This window comes from Coregonus lavaretus, assembly GCF_964263955.1.
Source record: "Coregonus lavaretus genome assembly, chromosome: 27".
NCBI lineage: Eukaryota > Metazoa > Chordata > Actinopteri > Salmoniformes > Salmonidae > Coregonus > Coregonus lavaretus.
In genome coordinates this window covers 18,708,828-18,725,919 of record NC_140014.1, presented here as the reverse complement: position 1 = coordinate 18,725,919, position 17,092 = coordinate 18,708,828, and the positions used below count along the sequence as shown (strand labels likewise).

The 17,092-nt window shown below is 42.2% G+C and overlaps 1 protein-coding gene across 3 annotated transcripts in view; it reads left to right on the top strand.

Moving 5' to 3' along the window:
• The first annotated feature begins 6,452 nt into the window (after positions 1–6,452).
• LOC311102754 (uncharacterized protein) overlaps positions 6,453–17,092 on the top strand; it is a 45,206-nt gene continuing 34,566 nt past the window's right edge. For all 3 annotated transcript variants that reach the window (XM_084144142.1, XM_084144140.1, XM_084144141.1), the window contains exon 1: positions 6,453–6,666. The gene's annotated coding sequence lies outside the window, so the exon portion shown is untranslated. The remainder of the gene's footprint in view (positions 6,667–17,092) is intronic.

Below are 17,092 nucleotides of genomic sequence, written 5' to 3'. Positions count from 1 at the left end.
TCTACTTCTCATGGCCAGTAGCATACCACACCCTACCTGTGAAAGTCCAACTCTCAAAAGTCCTTAAAATTTTTCCAATTGTCTGTTTGCCTTTTTCTGAAAATGAAGCTTCAGCTTCCTCATGGTCTCGTCAACGGAGTCCACAGTCTCCTGATGAGAAGAAATTAGAACCGTTACATCACACCTTTACTGGCTCAAGGTATCCTTCCCAGCCTGCCTCCTCCGGAGCAGGGCTAGCAGTCGCGGCTCAAACCAGCCTTCTAGATTCCTCATGCTGCCACTGAGGCACAGTGACATCGCTCACGGCCCGGTCCTTCAGGGTGTTCAGCTGGTTGTGCTGGGTCTCCAATTGTTGGCCCAGCGTCATCCAGGGTAGGGGAGGGAATGGTCGGCAGGGATGTAGAGCAGGGGTTGTGGGTTCGATTCCCACGGGGGGTATGAAAAATACAAAAATCATGTATGCACTCACTAACTGTAAGTCGCTCTGGATAAGAGCGTCTGCTAAATGACTAAAATGTAAATGTAAATGTCTCCAGAAGCTGGGCTAACCTCCTCGGTGAGACTCTGGACATGGGCCTGGAGCTCCTCCTAGGGGCAGAAAAATGAATAAAAGCTAGTTTACACTCATACAAACACAATGTGTGATTAACTCTCAGATGACAGGCAGCCATTAACACAACGATAACAAATCTGTGGTAACGTCCATCAACATAACACGTCAACACAATGAAAAGTCGCATCAAAGGGATGACCAAGAACATTTAAAAAAAATCAATCACAGGAAAATGCTGAGAAAAAGTCATCACCCATCATACTGTTACCGCTCACTCAGGGTACATTAACTACTTTCTCACAAAAGCTTACATGCAATGTTGTGGGGGTTCCACTCCACTTTACCTGTGTGACTGTGGACTGGGCCATCTCGTACTGTCGTGCAGCCAGTGCCAGCTGGCTCTGGATACAGTCTCTGGCTATGACAAACCGCTTACTCTTCACCTGTCCCACCTCTATCTGCAGATTAATATACTCCAACTGGATGCTGGTAAGACTCTACGTGCCTCTAACAACTGTCCCTTCAGAGCCTCCTTAGCCTGCAGAATAAGCTGCTCCAGGTGCAACAGCTCCCATACCAATTCGTCCCTCCGACTTTCCAGACGGCCCACGTCTATGCACTCCTCAAAGAGCAGCCTCACACTGTCCATGCTATCCTCCACCTGGACAAAGGTATGTTCCACCTCAGTGATGCGTCCTTGAGCCATATATCCGGTTCAAGAGTGGGTTAGTGCTGCCATTAGGCTGCTCTCCACAGAATGTGCCTCCTCCATATACTCCTCTTCAGAGTGCAAGTCCTCTCTAGACTCAACTTCCCTCCCTCTCTGTAGATCCGCCATTGGTGTCTCCATCACCTGTCAAAAGAAGTGGAAGTAGACAAGGATAGGAAGAAGAGGAAAGGGTAAGAGAGAGTTTGTGTTGCAGTCACAGATCATCCAGACTGATAAGTCATGGGATCCACAGTGAAATAGCAAGACTTAAGATTCATGGGGACCAGAGCTCTTTCAAAGCCAAGCTTAATCTATGAAATTGCACAAGAATAGACTGAGAAAAGCACGAGGATCCAGTCAACATTACAGATATGTTTTTGTGATTCCACCATCATATGAGCTTCTATCTAGACATATACTGTATATTCCTCTCTTATCACTTCTATAGTATGCGTCTGTGCTCCTGATTGTGAAGTCTGTCTATACTTACCTCTATCTGATCTCGATATGATATGATATGGCATAAACAGTGACATTCTCAGACATTGTAATAGACATGAAGTGTACAGGCTGCTGCATGTCATAATTTTACCCATATGTATTTCCAAATTGTACATGAAATCATCTTTAATTCGCTTAGCATATTTGTCAGTTTTATATTGATATTTATATATTTGCACCAAAAAAGACAAACAGTGCAGACAAAAACAAAGTAAAAAGGTATGCAGGTGAGGTTTGAAACCCAAGAGGGCTTATATGAAAACCACACCCAAAAAATAACAATATACAGTCGTGGTCAAAAGTTTTGAGAATGACACAAGTATTGGTCTTCACAAAGTTCGCTGCTTCAGTGTTATGAGATATTTTTGTCAGATGTTACTATGGTATACTGAAGTATAATTACAAGCATTACATAAGTGTCAAAGGCTTTTATTGACAATTACATTAAGTATTTGCAAAGAGTCAATATTTGCAGTGTTGACCCTTCTTTTTCAAGACCTCTGCAATCCACCCTGGCATGCTGTCAATGAACTTCTGGGCCACATCCTGACTGATGGCAGGCCATTCTTGCATAATCAACGCTTGGAGTTTGTCAGAATTTGTGGGTTTTTGTTTGTCCACCCGCCTCTTGAGGATCGACCACAAGTTCTCAATGGGATTAAGGTCTGGGGAGTTTCCTGGCCATGGACCCAAAATGTTGATGTTTTGTTCCCCGAGCCAATTAGTTATCACTTTTGCCTTATGGCAAGGTGCTCCATCATGCTGGAAAAGGCATTGGTCGTCACCAAACTGTTCTTGGATGGTTGGGAGGATGTGTTGGTACCATTCTTTATTCATGACTGTGTTCTTAGGCAAAATTGTGAGTGAGCCCACTCCCTTGGCTGAGAAGCAACCCCACACATGAATGGTCTCAGGATGCTTTACTGTTGGCATGACACAGGACTGATGGTAGCGCTCACCTTGTCTTCTCCGGACAAGGTGTTTTCCGGATGCCCCAAACAATCGGAAAGGGGGTTCATCATAGAAAATGACTTTACCCCAGTCCTCAGCAGTCCAATCCCTGTACCTTTTGCAGAATATCAGTCTGTCCCTGATGTTTTTCCTGGAGAGAAGTGGCTTCTTTGCTGCCCTTCTTGACACCAGGCCATCCTCCAAAAGTATTTGCCTCACTGTGCATGCAGACGCACTCACACCTGCCTGCTGCCATTCCTGAGCAAGCTCTGCACTGGTGGTGCCCCGATCCTGCAACTGAATCAACTTTAGGAGACGGTCCTGGCGCATGCTGGACTTTCTTGGGCGCCCTGACGCCTTCTTCACAACAATTGAACCTCTCTCCTTTAAGTTCTTGATGATCCAGGTTGATTTAGGTGCAATCTTACTAGCAGCAATGTCCTTGCCTGTGAAGCCCTTTTTGTGCAAAGCAATGATGACGGCACGTGTTTCCTTGCAGGTAACCATGGTTAACAGAAGAAGAACAATGATTTCAAGCACCACCCTCCTTTTAAAGCTTCCAGTCTGTTATTCTAACTCAATCAGCATGACAGAGTGATCTCCAGCCTTGTCCTCGTCAACACTCTCACCTGTGTTAATGAGAGAATCACTGACATGATGGCAGCTGGTCCTTTTGTGGCAGGGCTGAAACGCAGTGGAAATGTTTTTTGGGGATTAAGTTCATTTTCATGGCAAAGAGGGACATTGCAATTAATTGCAATTCATCTGATCACTCTTCATGACATTCTGGAGTATATGCAAATTGCCATCATCAAAACTGAGGCAGCAGACTTTGTGAAAATTAGTATTTGTGTCATTCTCAAAACTTTTGACCACGACCACTGAGCGTACAAAACGTTAGGAACACCTGCTCTTTCCATGACACAGACTGACCAGGTGAATCCAGGTGAAAGATATTATCCCTTATTGATGTCACTTGTTAAGTCCACTTCAATCAGTATAGAATAGGGGGAGAATACAGGTTAAAGACGGATTTTTAAGCCTTGAGATAATTGAGATATGGATTGTGTATGTGTGCTATTCAGAGGGTGAATGGGCGAGACAAAATATTTAAGTGCCTTTGAAGAGGGTATGGTAGTAGGTGCCAGGAGCAACCGGTTTGAGTGTGTCAAGAACTGCAACGCTGCTAGGTTTTTCATGCTCAGCAGTTTCCAGTGTGTATCAAGAATGGTCCACCCAAAGGACATCCAGCCAACTTGACCCACCCTTTGCCTTGATGACAGCTTTGCACACTCTTGACATTCTCTCAACCAGCTTCATAAGATAGTCACCTGGAATGCATTTCAGAGTTACCTCTGCTGCAGAGGATAAGTTCATTAGAGTTACCAGCCTCAGAAATTGCAGCCCAAATAAATGCTTCACAGAGTTCAAGTCACAGACACATCTCAACATCAACTGTTCAGAGGAGACTATGTGAATCAGGCCTTCAGGGTCGAATTGCTGCAAAGAAACCACTACTAAAGGACATCAATAAGAAGAAGAGACTTGCTTGGGCCAAGAAACACGATGGACATTAGACCGGTGGAAATGTGTCCTTTGGTCTGGAGTCCTAATTTGAGATTTTTGGTTCCAACTGCCATGGCTTTGTGAGACGCGGTGTGGGTGAACGGATGGTCTCCGCATGTGTTTTTCCCACCGTTAAGCATGGAGGAGGAGGTGTTATGGTGTGGGGGTGCTTTGCTGGTGACACTGTCTGTGATTTATTTAGAATTCAAGGAACACTTAACCAGCATGGCTACCACAGCATGATACACCATCCCATCTGGTTTGGTCTTAGTGGTTTGGTTTGGTCTTAGTGGGACTATCATTTGTTTTTTAACAGGACAATGACCCAACACACCTTCAGGCTGTGTAAGGGCTATTTGACCAAGAAGGAGAGTGATGGAGTGCTGTATCAGATGACCTGGCCTCCACAATCCCCTGACCTCAACCCAATTGAGATGGTTTGGGATGAGTCGGACCACAGAGTGAAGGAAAAGCAGCCAACAATTGCACAGCATATGTGGGAACTCCTTCAAGACTGTTGGAAAAGCTGATTGAGAGAATGCCAAGATTGTGCAAAGCTGTCATCAAGGCAAAGGGTGGCTATTTGAAGAATATATTTTGATTTGTTTAACACTTTTTTGGTTACTACATGATTCCAAATGTGTTATTTCATAGTTTTGATGTCTTCACTATTATTCTACAATGTAGAAAATAGAAAAAATAAAGAAAATTAGTTGGTGTGTCCAAACTTTTGACTGGTACTGTATATAGAACAAAAATATGTAAAGTGTTGGTCCCATTTTTCCTGAGCTGAAAAAAAAGATTCCAGAAATGTTATATACAAGGGCATTGAGACATTGCCCAGGCAAAACACAGACCAACAAACTCACCCATCTGAAACAATTCACATTGTCACTAACTTTCAAGACAACGATCCACATAAATGTTTATCCCAGCAGGTAAATAGCCAGACTGTTTCCTCTTAGACCACATTCTGTGTGGCTCTGTCTGTCTCCAGAAAAACAGAGATTCTGTTTGTGTTTCTAAATGCTGCGAGGGAGGGGAGAAATACTATCCTTCCCCCAAGGTAGACTTTCTCACCCCCCACATGGTAAACTGAGGTCACTCACTGTGTCAGAGAGAGAGTGAGTGAGAGAGGCCTAGACATTATTTACATTTACATTACATTTTAGTCATTTAGCAGACGCTCTTATCCAGAGCGACTTACAGTTAGTGAATACATATTTTTTTTATTTTTTATAATGGCCCCCCGTGGGAATCGAACCCACAACCCTGGCGTTGCAAACGCCATGCTCTATCAACTGAGCTACATCCCTGCCGGCCATTCCCTCCCCTACCCTGGACAACGCTGGGCCAATTGTGCGCCGCCCCATGAGTCTCCCGGTCGCGGCCGGCTGCGACAGAGCCTGGATTCGAACCAGGATCTCTAGTGGCACAGTTAGCACTGCGATGCAGTGCCTTAGACCACTGCGCCACTAGCGCAGTGGTCTAAGGCATCATTATTGATGCCATTGCTGACACATGTCTAGGCCAGCCTGTGCAGAGCTATGTTACAGTATATTTAGGCTTTTTATGGTCTGTCGTTTATGATTAACCTAGATAGTCTTGATCTCATGGCCTCCAGGTAGATCAGTATAAATAATCATGCACCAATGGGACAAAATGCTGTCCCAGTTGTATGATCATTACCACACATTAGATTTGAAGAGTAGCCTATTTGTGCTGATGTATCTGGTCATTGTATATGCTGTTTCGGTGATAATGAGATTACATATCTTAATGTATGGCACCTAGGACAAATAATGCAATCTTCTGATGAAAATAAATCTAACTGTAATCACTCTGATAGCTGTCAAAATAAGAAGTTACACTATATTCATTTGTGTCAGAAGTACTTGTTATCATGTCAATCTAAAAGTCGTATCTACACACCAACAAGTGATAATGCAATCTTTAATAACCTTTTGTCGGTGGGCAATAATAGAGAAGAAGAGAAGAGAACAATAATACGTTCTATGAGGGATATTTTCCCCGCCACCAGGAGGCCGTCCCAGCGCGCGGACCTCACCATCATCGATAATTCCTTTCATGTCCTCACCTGTGCGCGCACTGCAGCCATAAGTAGGACAGCACAGACGCAAGTATTTTGTCATGTGGTGGAAACCATTGGAGCGTCCGTGCGCAAAACCGATCGATCCAGTTTGTACAAAACAATTACTGTAGCGTTTCAGTAAAATATCACTGCGGACCTGGTTTACCTGGATTTTCAGTTCAGACTCTGAAAATAAACTTTGGAGAGGAACGCAGTGGAAACGCTTCAAATGGAAAGCAGATAAGGCATAATTTTACCCATCAAATCGGGACCTAAAACTATTTTTTCCAAAAGGTAAAACTCATTCCTTTTGAATTCTTGCCGTAATGTACATACATTTTCTTTATGTTTCTCATACTTTATGGTCAAAGTGTGTAGTACCCCTGAATTTCACGTGTGTGATAATGAGGAAAGGAATGTAACTTCGGTGTTATCTCAGTCTTGAGATTTTAAAAAAAGAGTTCTGACATAATGATCCAACTTGTAACTTAATAACTTTCATCACATAATAACTTTCTTATTAAATAATGAGCAAAATATCTCAATTAAGTATCAAGCTTTTAGAATTATGTGAGTTAGGCTTTTTGAAATCTGCTAGTATATGATGGGGTGATTGGTGGTACAGTACAGCTAGAGCGCAGACTAGCCTGAAGACCAGACGTTGAATCCATTGAATTCTACGTCAGGCATAATTGAGCGTTTGCATCAGGAAAGTTTCCTCTCATGACCTCTACAAGCCAGAATATTGAAAACAATTACATTTTAATTTACTTTACCGGTTGTCTGTGTGGTTGGTCCCTTTGCTGGTAGCAATGTGAGACAATATATCCACAGGAAAGTATAATTACATCAACTTTTCAAAGCACTGGTAGTGCATTCAGATTTCTATCACTTGAAGCACAAGATAAAAATACATGCACCAGAAGCATGCATACTTGTCGAGCTCATGCACGTGTTTACATGGTTCTGTGCATGTTCCAGGGGATAGAAATCTGTACGCACTGCCAGTGTTTTGAAAAGTTTATAATTATACTTTGCTGTGGATGTATTGTCTCACATGCCTACCTGCAAAAGGGCCAACCGCACAAACAACCAGTAAAGTAAGTTAAAATGTCATTCTATTGTGAGAGGAAACTATTGTGAGAGGAAACTTTTCTGATCCAAACGCTAATTTATGCCTGACATTGAATCCAATGCAATTCAACGCCAGATCTTCAGGATAAGCGCGGAAGAATCCTTCGAGTCGCTATGCGTCAATTCTTCAAAAATGTAAATTCTTAAACCCTTACCGTGTACCTATGTTAGTCTTCTGTTGTTGCATGCATTTCTTTGTTTGCTGAAATCTATAATTTTATATAAAACGTTACTCAAATACAACCACTGACTGTTTCCTCATTGCTGTTGCTCTAAGATGGCAACTCAGTGTGAATGCGCCAATTGAATCTCAACAAGGAAACAGTCGGTGGTTGTATTTGATTAACATTTTATTAAAAAGTATAGATTTCAGCAAAGAAAGGCATGCAACAACAGAGGACAAACATAAGTACACAGTAAGGGTTTAGGAAGGAGTCGGAGGCTCATAAAAAAACTAAAAAAACTATAGCCTGCTCTCAACTCGGTGGAGGAGTTGAGGTACTTGGCTAAGGTACAGCCAACCATTGGCATGCAGGGAGCAGGTTCAGGTGTGGGGGAGATTTGTGTTGCTTGGCCTTTGGTGATCCAGGAACTGTTAAACAAACGGGTAGAAAGACATATAATCCTAAACTTCTTATACTAAGGAGCTCTTTGCAATGAAAGATTAAATCAGAGTTTTTCTATTAATTATTTGAGCAGGACTCATGGACGCTGACAATCTTATGGCACTGGTGATGTTGGTTGGTACTATCTCTCCCAGTAAATGGCCACATGGCAGTCTAATTTATTTCCTTTATATTGAGTGAAGATAATCTGACAGTCTCAGTTCCCCGGTGTCTCCCTCAGTTTGTAGACATACTGTACATTGCCTGTCCATGGACCTTTAGCTGGAATTTTAAAGCGTAACATTGTTTTGACTGCAGATCCATTGGGAAATGTATTGATGTCTTACCATGAATAAAGAGTCCTTTTGGAGACAAATTGGCCAGATTTATTAGTCATGCTAGATGTCGTCACATAATGATATGTCAGTTGCTTGTTCTTTCTCATTAACATTATTATTGTCAACTAGAACCTAATAATTAGTAGTAATTACCGGTGTAGTCTTCTAATGAACATTGGCTTATAGTCTTTTTTTGACAACATTTTCCTGACCATTTCCCACAACCCCCATCTAACCTGTGCCCCTAATGACTTCACCATGACCTCTATTGAACAGTCTGAACTGGAGTGGAGAAAATATACTTGTGTTTAGGAAGGGTGTCCTGTACTGGTGTTTCTTCCTTCTCACCTGGCCGCCTGTCAGGCCAGGGCTTGTATCCATGGAGATAACAGGTGCCTTATGTAACCACAAAGCCAGGAGGGGATGCCTCTGCACAGCTAGGGCCCTGACTTTTCCCCCATCTTGGGACGACCAGGGCCCTAGCAAGGGAGGGATGAGGGCACGACAGACTGAGAGGGTGTTAAGAGGAAGGATAGCTCCGTCTAGACAGTAGTCAGTGTTGGGAGAACTCGGCAGAATGAACATGGTGACCGTTGCAGCAGTGGACAGAGGAGGGCTGGTCAGTACAGAACTTAGTTTGCAGCAGTGGCCCGAGAACATCCCATATTATGATGGGCTGTAGACTTTCTAACCACAGTCTGGAATGGGCGACAGTCCCGTGAGTGTGGTGTAATCAGCAGTGACTCAGGTCTGCAGTGTAGTGAGGAGCCTTCTGTGTGTAGACTGAGTGGTAGACAATAGGTTTAATCAGTGGGATTGGCTGAGTTACTCATCTGTCATCATTGAACCTTTGATCAACATTAATGGGAAATCAAATCAGTTAAAACTTTGGCCCGCAATGTGTGTGTGAGGTGAGTGTGTGTCTCATGTTCTCAGACTTTCCTTGACGGTGCAGAAGGATAGGCTGGGGGACTGTGTTTCAGTAGTAGGAGCCAAAAGGGACAGACTTTCTTTTAGTAGCCTATTTAAGTCCTCTGAAATGTCAGGAACGTTTACATAGAGAACATTTGCATCTTTCCACTGCTGGATTAGTCTGTTCTCCTGTATTTCTGCATGTCCCATCTAGTCTCCACTATAAGGTTTCCTAGTTCTCTCAGCATGCCCAGTGCTCAGTATATGGCAGTCTGAGTGACTGACTGAGTGAGTGTGTGTTATTGTGGTCGGGGCACAGAGGGCTCGTTTTAACTGGCGAGAACAGAGGCTTCAGAGATGCCAGTGGCAGGAGAGGATGTATTTTAAGCCACAGCTGGGTTTATCCCAGTAGCCACTGTCACTACTGTCAAAATACTTCTTCTCCCCTGGTTTTGTTCCATAGATACAGAGGTCCAGGCTTAGGCCCACAGCAACACTGAGGAGGTCTAGAAACAGGCAGATTCAAGGGCCCAGTCGTGAGAATGGAGAACAAGAGGGAGAGAGGCTGAAGGAGATTTGGAAAGGGGAGTTCTTCAGCAATTATCAATCTCTCAGGAATGCAGCCTCTACTCTTAGACAAGCTGCTGCATGGCTACAACAGCACTCAGACTTGAACAGATCTGTCCTCAGCTCCACATGTTCCCCCTTACTCCCTTACAGCAACAATAACCCTGACTGAGAGTAGCAGAGGGGTGGGATTAAAAACCTCATGATCGGTAATAGTTATTACTGAAAACACTATATATACTGAACACATATAAACGCAACATGCAAAGTGTTGGTTTCATGAGCTGAAATACCCCCTGTAGCTCAGTTGGTAGAGCATGGCGCTTGCAACGCCAGGGTTGTGGTGTTCGTTTCCCACGGGGGGCCAGTATGAAAATGTATGCACTCACTAGCTGTAAGTCGCTCTGGATAAGAGCGTCTGCTAAATGACTAAAATGTAAATAAAAGATCCCTGAAATTTTCCATACGCACAGAAAAGCTTTTCTCTCAAATTGTGTGCACAAATTTGTTTACATCCCTGTTAATGAGCATTTCTCCTTTGCCAAAAATAATCCATCCACTTGACACGTGTGGCATATCAAGAAGCTGATTAAACAGCATGATCATTACACAGGTGCAACTTGTGCTGGGGAAAATAAAAGGCCACTCTAAAATGTCACAGATATCTCAAGTTTTGAGGGAGTGTGCAATTGGCATGCTGACTGCAGGAATGTCCACCAGAGCTGTTGCCAGAGAATTTAATGTTAATTTCTCTACCATAAGCCACCTCCAACATCATTTTAGAGAATTTGGCAGTACGTCCAACCGGCCTCACAACCGCAGACCACGTGTAACCACGCCAGCCGTGGACCTCCACATCCGGCTTCTTCACCTGCGGGATCATCTAAGACCAGACAGCTGATGAAACTGTGGGTTTGCACAACTGAAGTATTTCTGCACAAACCGTCAGAAACTGTCTCAGGGAAGCTCCACTGCATGCTCGTCATCCTCACCAGGGTCTTTACCTGACTGCAGTTCGGTGTTGTAAACGACTTCAGTGGGCAAATGCTCGATGGCAACTGGCGCACTGGAGAAGTGTGCTCTTTACAGATTAATCTCATCAATATCCAGCAACTTCACACAGCCATTGAAGAGGAGTGGGACAACATTCCACAGGCCACAATCAACAGCCTGACCAACTCTGTGTGAAGGAGTTGTGTTGCGCTGCATGAGGCAAATGGTGGTCACACCAGATACTGATTTTTTTTGTTTTTGTTTTGTGCTTAAAACTCGTAATTCCATTACCAAATCGGTAATGGAATTTCCAAAAAATCGGTAACAGAATTTCTGCAATTGAATTGGCTACAGTGGGAAATCATAATAGTCACAAACCACAGTTGGGTTCACAAGTTTGGACAATACAGTACAGCACATGACAGTAGAGTACAGTAAAGAAAAGTAGAGTATGGTACTGTACAGTAGAATTCAGAATAGTATACAGTAGAGCACACGAGTTGAGTACACTATAATGTACTGAACTCTACTCTACTGTACTCTTGAGCTTTACGGTGCTGTACTTTGATGTCCAAACTTGTGAAACATAGACGTCTATGATTGGTTCAGATTTGGTCCGGACCAACCAAATGTTGTCTTGTTTGGGGGAAGAGCTCATTAAAATAATAGCCAATGTGTAGAATAATACCCAAGTATGCAAAGGAGAATATTTATACCTTATTGTGTACATATTTAGGATACATCACCATGATGAGAATGACATTCATATCCATAATTATGCATTTCTGCGTAGTACAGATAAGGGACCCATGATGAAATTCCGTTACCGCAATTCCGTTACCGGGAGTAAATCCACTTAACTTACTGGAGTTCAATAACCCCATTTTTTCTGCAGACATCATTGAATCTTAATTCGTAGCAGATATTTAAGAGTTTTTGGAAAACGTGCTCATAAAAAACCTGAGGGAGATTTTACAGAGATTCTGTTACCAAACTTTGCATCTGCACAGCTATTCCAGTAAATGTGTTTTTGTAAAATGTTCTGTGTAAATTGTTAAGTCTTCCTTGTGCATGGAGTTGTATGGTTTGTTAAACTTTGAAATCAATGGTTTTTGTTTGGCAAACATTTAATGTGAAAAATCAGTCTTTCGTGGAATTGCCCATATGTAACAAAAAGGTGTAAAAACAAAAATGTAAAACAAAGTTACTTTTGTCCTCCGAAAAGGACGAAAGGATGGGCCAAAAAACAAACAAATAAAATAACAATGACCCTGATTCACTGTCGACTGACCTAATTTCAGTTGGGTAATATCTCACACTTTATGCATGTCAGTATTAGCATGTATTGTTGTTGCATTATTATCAATATCCTGATCCACATATCCTTTATAATATAAAAAAAAAAACATAGGTAAGGGATTTCCTCTCAGGAAAAATGCGTAGCTACAGTTGAAGTCGGTAGTTTACATACACTTAGGTTGGAGTCATTAAAACTCGTTTTTTCAACCACTCCACAAATTTCTTGTTAACAAACTATAGTTTTGGCAAGTCGGTTAGGACATCTACTTTGTGCATGACACAAGTAATTTTTCCAACAATTGTTTACAGACAGATTATTTCACTTATAATTCACTGTATCACAATTCCAGTGGGTCCACACAGCCGTCATACCGCTCAGGAAGGAGACTCGTTCTGTCTCCTAGAGATGAACGCACTTTGGTGCGAAAAGTGCAAATCAATCCCAGAACAACAGCAAAGGACCTTGTGAATATACTGGAGGAAACAGGTACAAAAGTATCTATATCCACAGTAAAACGAGTCCTATATCGACATAACCTGAATGGCTTCTTCCTTGCTGAGCGGCCTCTGCTTCAAAACCGCCATAAAAAAGCCAGACTACGTTTTGCAACTGCACATGGGGACAAAGATAGTACTTTTTGGAGAAATGTCCTCTGGTCTGATGAAACGAAAATAGAACTGTTTGGCCATAATGACCATTGTTATGTTTGGAGGAAAAAGGGGGGTGCTTGCAAACCGAAGAACACCATCCCAACCGTGAAGCACGGGGGTGGCAGCATCATGCTGTGGGGGTGCTTTGCTGCAGGAGGAACTGGTGCACTTCACAAAATAGATGGCATCATGAGGAAGGAAAATGATGTGGATATATTGAAGCAACATCTCAACACATCAGTCAGGAAGTTAAAGCTTGGTCGCAAATGGGTCTTCCAAATGGACAATGACCCCAAGCATACTTCCAAAGTTGTGGCAAAATGGCTTAAGGACAACAAAGTCAAGGTATTGGAGTGGCCATCACAAAGCCCTGACCTCAATCCTATCGAACATTTGTGGGCAGAACTGAAAAAGCGTGTGCGAGCAAGGAGGCCTACAAACCTGACTCAGTTACACCAGCTCTGTCAGGAGGAATGGGCCAAAATTCACCGAACTTATTGTGGGAAGCTTGTGGAAGGCTACCCAAAACGTTTGACCCAAGTTAAACAATTTAAAGGCAATGCTACCAAATACTAATTGAGTGTATGTAAACTTCTGACCCACTGGGAATGTGATGAAAGAAATAAAAGCTGAAATAAATAATTCTCTCAACTATTATTCTGACATTTCACATTCTTAAAATAAAGTGGTGATCCTAACTGACCTAAGACAGGGAATTTTTACTAGGATTAAATGTCAGGAATTGTGAAAAACTGAGTTTAAATGTATTTGGCTAAGGTGTATGTAAACTTCCGACTTCAACTGTATATACAGTATTCTTGAAATGCTGGTGTTCAACCTCACGGTCTCTTTTGAAGGCCATTTGTGTCTTATCGGATGTGTTTTAATGTTTGCTCTTTTACTACTCTTTATCACATAAAGTAAATGGGAAGACCAGGAACTGCCCAGAGCCATGTGCACAACATAACACAATGTTTTAGAAACCACCAACCACTGTCATTGCTTAATGTGACAATCCTGGAATTCATTAGGTTATTCCTGTTTCCCTAGTGGTGCCTCACATACAGTAATGCACATACATCATGCACTGGTTTAGAATGTGTATGGTGTTCTAATCGACTGCCTCTCTGTAGAATGCCCTTTACTTTAGTGGTGTTGCTCTCCTTTGTTTGATAATGGCCACAGAATAAAGGCACACCCTGATTTATGAAAGAACAGTACAGTAAAACCACTTTCACTAGTATTATTATTATAGCAGCACGTCACATTATTTCACATAGGGTTACTCTCTATTCAAAACGGTACCTTATACTACCCTGGGGAGCCATTGGGTTGGAGGGGATGCTGTAGGATGACTGGGCACTGAGTCTGACTAGAACCTTGAACACTCTGCTGTGCCACTTTAAATCCTGGAGCTCAGACTCCGAGGTAAAGGTGAATGTGTTCCTGTTTAAACCAAGCTATGCTCACTCTTTAAACAAAGGCGTCTGTTTCACTGCCACACCCTCTTGTCTTTGACTTGTCCCCACAGGCACATGTACCAGCCTGGGCTGCTTCCTCACTCTGAGTCACTTTTGCAACAACTCCTGTAGTGTAAACTTATTCCAACCCTCCCTTACAACCCTTCACGCCCCTTGACTTTTTCTGTATTTTGTTGTTACAAAGTGGGATAAACATTTATTTAATTGCCATTTTTTGATAACGATCTACACAAAATACTCTGTGGAAGAAAATTCCAACATTTGTTAAAATAAATAAACATGAAAAATAAAACACTAATATATCTTGATTAGATAAGTATTCAACTCCCTGAGTCAATACATGTTAGAATCACCTTTGGCACCCATTACAGTTGTGAGTCTTTCTGGGTAAGTCTCCAAGAGCTTTCCACACCTGGATTGTGCAACATTTGCCAATTTATTATTTTCAGAATTCTTCAAGCGCTGTCAATTGGTTGTTGATCATTACTAAACAACCATTTTCAGGTCTTGCAATAGATTTTCAAGTAGTTTTAAGTCAAAACTGTAACTCGGCCACTCAAGAACATTCACTATCTTCTTGGTAAGCAACTTTGTGTAGATTTGGCCTTGTGTTTTAGTTAATTGTCCTGCTGAAATGAATTAGTCTGCCAGTGTCTGGTGGAAAGCAGACTGAATCAGGTTTTCCTCTAGGATTTTCCTGTGCTTAGCTCCATTCCGTTTTTAATCCCGAAAAACTCCCCAGTTTAACGATTACAAGCATACCCATAACATGATGCAGACACCACTATACTTCAAAATACGGAGAGTGGTACTCCGTAATGTGTTGTGTTGGATTTGCCCCAAACATAAGACTTTCTATTCAGGACAAAAAGTTAATTGCTTTGCCACATTTTTTGCAGTATTTCTTTAGTGCCTTGTTGCAAACTGGATGCATGTTTTAGAATATTTTTATTCTGTACAGGTTTCCTTCTTTTCACTCTCCAATTAGGTTAGTATTGTGGAGTAACTACAATGTTGTTGATCCATCCTCCGCTTTCTCTTATCACAGCCATTCAACTCTGTAACTGTTGGCCTCATGGTGAAATCCCTGAGTGGTTTCCTTCCTCTCTGACAACTGAGTTATGAAGGACACCTGTATCTTTATAATGACTGGGTGTATTGATACACCATCCAAAGTGTAATCAATAACTTCACCATGCTCAAAGGGATATTCAGTGTCTGCTTTTTACATTTTTACTCATCTACCAACATGTGCCCTTCTTTGCGAGGCATTGGAAAACCTCCCTGGTCTTTGTGGTTGAATCTGTGTTTGAAATTCACTGCTCGACTGAGGGACCTTACAGATAATTGTGTGTGTGGGGTACAGAGATGAGGTAGTCATTAGAAAGTCATGTTAAATACTATTATTGCACACAGAGTGAGTCCATGCAACTTATGTGACCTGTTATTATTTTACTCCTGAACTTATTTAGGCTTGCCATAACAAAGGGGTTGAATATTTATTGACTCAAGACATTTTAAATTAATTTGGAAAAAAAACATAATTCCCCTTTGACGTTATGGGGTATTGCGTGTGTGTGTGTGTGTGTAGTAGGCAAGTGACAAACAATTTTACATTTAATCAATTTTAAATTCAGGCTGTAACAGAACAAAATGTGGAAAAATAGTGAATACTTTCTGAAGGCACTGTATATGTTGTGCTGTTGCATTACAATGGTCTATATATGTCTGCCACAGCAGGTTTGGTTAACCAAACCAAAACGCCCAGAGCCCCACAACGGGTCCGTCTTGGCTGTGTTCCATTTGAACCAGGAAATATACAGCCTTGAATAGCTGGATTGGGATACTCAGGGGATGAGCTGCACTGCCAGAGGTTGGATATGTGGCCCAGTTTACATGCATAGTGATGTGTGGGTCTGATATTTGCTTCAGGCAAAGCAGCTTTTCACTGCTTCACTCCCCAGGCTTCCTCATAAAACTGGAGACCTACAGATCCCATGGAATTTATGTGGGTCGATGACATACGGTAGTGCAAACTGTCAGGGCCCTCACTGCTCCAGGATTTACAACCCCAGGCCTTTCAGTTCTCAAAGAAGGGAGGCAAAGATAACATTCCATCCTATACACTGTGTCTTATAATTACTGATAAGCTATTTTGCTGCTGTTGTGCTATGTACAGTGAGGGGAAAAAAGTATTTGATCCCCTGCTGATTTTGTAAGTTTGCCCACTGACAAAGAAATGATCAGTCTATAATTTTAATGGTAGGATTATTTGAACAGTGAGAGACAGAATAACAACAAAAAAATCCAGAAAAACGCATGTCAATAATGTTATAAATTGATTTGCATTTTAATGAGGGAAATAAGTATTTGACCCCCTCTCAATCAGAAAGATTTCTGGCTCCCAGGTGTCTTTTATAGAGGTATCGAGCTGAGATTAGGAGCACACTCTTAAAGGGAGTGCTCCTAATCTCAGTTTGTTACCTGTATAAAAGACACCTGTCCACAGAAGCAATCAATCAATCAGATTCCAAACTCTCCACCATGGCCAAGACCAAAGAGTTCTCCAAGGATGTCAGGGGCAAGATTGTAGACCTACACAAGGCTGTAATGGGCTACAAGACCATCGCCAAGCAGCTTGGTGAGAAGGTGACAACAGTTGGTGCGATTATTCGCAAATGGAAGAAACACAAAATAACTGTCAATCTCCCTCAGCCTGGGGCTCCATGCAAGATCTCAC